This window comes from Choristoneura fumiferana, chromosome 20, assembly GCF_025370935.1.
Source record: "Choristoneura fumiferana chromosome 20, NRCan_CFum_1, whole genome shotgun sequence".
Taxonomy (NCBI): domain Eukaryota; kingdom Metazoa; phylum Arthropoda; class Insecta; order Lepidoptera; family Tortricidae; genus Choristoneura; species Choristoneura fumiferana.
Genome location: NC_133491.1, coordinates 799,355 through 803,648, shown reverse-complemented (window position 1 = coordinate 803,648; position 4,294 = coordinate 799,355). Strand labels below are relative to the sequence as shown.

Here is a 4,294-nt window from a genome sequence, read left to right as displayed (position 1 = left end):
TTTCCGGATTACAATCTGGACCTCTTCAAGGCTAGAGTGAATAGGCTGTTATGAACAAGTGAGATACACTTTTGGCTGCACTTAACATCAGGTGAGATAGGGGTCAATCACGGTCAGTTTCATGTAAAAAAAAATACACCGATTATTTCATTGAAAATACCACGTTCCTGTAATCGTAGAAAAAATCATTGGGAAGGCAGTTAAATCTACTTAGATAAATCTATTTAGATATTGATGAGAAGGACAGTAAAGTATCACAATTATACCTAATCTTTAAATTAGGAAGAAATATAATCATCATTAAAACAAAAAATATCCAATTGATTTATTACATGGTAATTATTACTTACATGTATTAATAACTACATTGCCGCCACAGTCAGTTGATATCAACTCTGCAAATCACATGTTAACTTTGCACTGGAGCAGGGTCAAAGGTCACAACACAACTTCAACAAATAACTTTCACTTGGCACACGCACGTGTCTTTTTTTTTTGCCATGGACCACCTGTCGCAGCTTCAGAGGAGCCTAGAGGATATGAAGGAGCTGTTTTCATCCCGCATGAGTGCATTTGAGAGTGCCTCGAAACATCTCAGACAGAGGACTTGGGTATAGTGGAGGAGTACCATGCGTTCAAGTATTCATATGGAATGCAGTGGAAAGTCTACAAGCTCAAATGGGACTAGTGCATAAGACCTTGGAGCAGATGGAAATGAGATCCCGATCCGAGTTCTTCTCCTGCATGGTGTTCCGGAGGCAGACACTGAGGATGCCACTGCCACTGTAATTAGGATTTGTCGGGACAAGCTTGGCGTTCAGGACATTTCTGATGGGTCGCTGTACTCATGCTACCGCCTAGGCAGGACCCGACAGGGAAAGAAGCAGAGGCCTTTTCTGGTTAGATTTGCTTGCCAGAGATTTCGGAATGCTGTGTGGGCAAGCAAAAAGCACCTCAAGGGGTCTGGCTACACGCTGTCAGAATTTCTAACGAGCGCTCGACATGCGGTGTTCGTTGAGGCGCGTCGTATTTTCGCGTGGAGAGGAGCTGGACAAGCGACGGCGAATCATGGTGCTGGGCAGGATAAGACGCGATACCGGATCACCTCTCTGGACGAGCTTCGCGCTATCCCCCAGACGCGGTTAAGGGTAAATCGACGTCTGGGGAGGCGGGCCTGGGTGCGGGCGCGGCTTCGAATGTGGATGCGATGCCCTTGGTGACTGCCGGGAGTGCCGGTACGGCTGCGACCCGACGGGAGCCAGGCGCAGCTGCTGCGCCTGCGCTGCGATCGCGAGTACAAAGGCAGAAGAGCCCATCTAGGATGCGAAAATAGTTGTGTTGAGGTGTTGGCCACTATATTTATAAACTTTCTGGGCACATTTTACATAATTGTTAGTGTTTTGTTTCATGGGTGAGTAATCGCTGTTCGTGCGCACGCTAATTGGTACTGCTTTATTTTTTATCTATTTTTTGCGGTAGTTTTAAGCAATGCAATATTGCAAAAGTCGTGTTTAGGACGGGAAACTGTGACTCGCAGGGACGTCGGCTGTCAGTGTCAAAGTGTTTTCAGTCGATGTCAAACTTGACGTTTCGCTTGCGTTTCGTTCTGCGCGGGGAGGGCGTTTGTTCATGCACCAGGATATTTTCTGTGTATTTCTATTAACGTTTTCTATCTGCTCTGCAATTTATTATTTGTTTTTGTATTTTGTATTTGTGTTTATATAATACCCACGTTGGTTCATTTGTTAATTTCTTGTATATGGTTATTGTAATTTTTTTTCTATTTAGTTAATGATGTTACTTACTTTATTTTTGAAACTGGCTGCTGGCGAGTGTTGGAAGGAGCACGCGCCTGGTTTTTCGTGCAATAAGTTACTACATTCGTTTTTATTTATTATTATTATTTTATTCTATTTAAGTATACATATATTTATATATATATTTTATTATTACCTTGCTGTCATGTCTGACGTTTTTAACGCTAGTCATGATAGTGAATTTTTCTCAGTGTCTTCCTCTGGCATGTACGAGCCCTGAGTGATTTATCGGATGCGCCGGATCTCGGTGATCGATTGCACAGCACTTTCTCATCTTCAAAAAAATTTTAATGTGGCACATATTAATGCGCAGAGTATTCCCGCACATTTTTCCGATTTACTCACTACTTTTTCTGGCAAAAATATTGACGCTTTTCTTATTTCTGAGACATGGCTGAAACCCTCTCTAAATTCTTCCAATATCCATTACCTGGGTACCGCTTGATACGTAATGACAGAACGGGATCTCAAAATGGCGGGTCTGACATTGTGCGTGGTGGCGGTGTTGCCATTTATTTGCGCAGTGATATTGCTTGTCAAGTGGCCTCACAGTCACCTTCCCTTTCCTTGTACTCCAAGTCACCAGAATACTTGTTTCTGAATGTTTCCCTTCATCACACTAAGGTCTTCTCGGTGTGTACTATAGTCCTTCATCGAATATAAATTATTTTGAATCACTCGAGAGAACTTTAGTTGATCTATGTCCTCAGTTTGACCATATTATTCTTATGGTGACTTCAACACGTGCTTGTTAAAGAATGACCACCGTTCCCAAGCTATTCGATCCCTTGTAAGTTCTTTTAATCTGGATATTTTGCCACTAAGTCCCACACATTTTCCCCATAATGGACCCCTTCACTTCTAGATTTAATAATCACTTCATCTCCTAACTTGGTTGCCTTTCACGGCCAATTAATGCTGCAGCATTCTCCAACCATGACCTTATATACGCTTCTTTTAAAATCCGTCCTCCGAAACGGAAGCATAGAATTGTGTTGCGGAGAAGCCTCCGTGATATAGACCTGCAAGCGTTTCACAGTGACCTGAGCGGTGTCGACTGGCATGCATTGAGGCTCTTCCTAACGTAGATCTTAAGTTAGAAGCCTTTAATGCCGCATTGCTTGCTATCGTTGATATGCATGCTCCTCTTAAGCCTATGCGCGTCAAGCACAACCCAGCGCCGTGGCTTACGACGGAGATCAGGCCATGATGGCGAAAAGGAATGGAGCTCGCATTAAGCTACGTTGTGATCCTTCGGAGGAAAATCGTCGAAGATATGTGTCCTTGCGTAATCGCTGCAATAAGGTGTATCGGGATGCAAAGCCGGAGGTACATTTATCAGTCTATTGATGACTGTCCCCTTCTGCATTATGGAACTTTCTAAAAAGTCTAGGGTGGGCAAATCTCAACTCAATTCTTCTACCTTGACTGACCTCAATGGCGACATCAAACATCTTTAGCACTTCACCAGTTCAAATTAATCCTTTATCTAAGCTACATACCCTACTGTTTCTTGCCAGTATTAAACACCCTGATGTCCCCTCTTTTGATCTCGGGAGCATTGCTCCGCGCGATTTTTAATTTTCTTTTAGGCTTCGGACGAAGGCTGTTGGTGAAGACGACTTGAGCTTAGACATGTTGTCCGTCGGCTGTCACACGGCTCTATCGCTTGAGTCGTAATCTAAGACACTTAACTTTTCACAGAGTACCTCTGTATTATTGTGGCCGCTATAACAACAAATACTAAAAACAGAATAAAATAAATATTTAAGGGGGCTCCCATACAACAAACGTGATTGTTTTGCCGTCCTTCTCTGATATTAATAACGGCCACAGGTAGGCGCTTGAAATATTCACAGAATTTAATCTTTAGTAGTTATAATCACTTTGTAAATCGATATATATCCTAAGCGGGGCTCCCATACAACAAACTTGATTTTTTTGCTGTTTTTTGCTAATGTCTAATATTGTATAGATACTTCATGGTACGGAACCCTTCGTGCGCGAGTCCGACTCGCATTTGACCGGTTTTTTTTTCTCTACTTACGTAAGACGTAATGTTTGTTGGATGATACCTAAATGAATTTACAGAAAACCAGAGTTGTGTTACATGATGAGTGTAGATCTTTTTTCGGTGACGATTGATGTTCGATTCAGACTGAATCATTCAGTGAATATTCAAGGAATCGTTAGCTCCGATAGTTGTCAAAGTTAAGTTCGAAATTTTAATATTTGGGTTTTAGTTTTTACGGTTATTAATTTAGGTTACGTCTTAGCTACCCACATAGAGTAGCAATGAGCACTGATACAGACTCGTCACAAATCAATTTCACAAATTGAAACATGACTGTACGCACAATGGTCGATTTTTAGGGATCCGTATGCGGTATAGAACAATAGCAATAATGTGTTCTTATTTATTGTAAAATATTCTCGAAAAAGGTAGCCAAGACATACGGATGTACCACTGCCAACGA

The 4,294-nt window shown here is 42.0% G+C and overlaps 1 protein-coding gene across 1 annotated transcript in view; it reads right to left on the bottom strand.

Annotated features, from left to right (window-relative positions):
* LOC141439356 (uncharacterized) overlaps positions 1-4,294 on the bottom strand; it is a 1,011,003-nt gene that overhangs the window by 245,793 nt on the left and 760,916 nt on the right.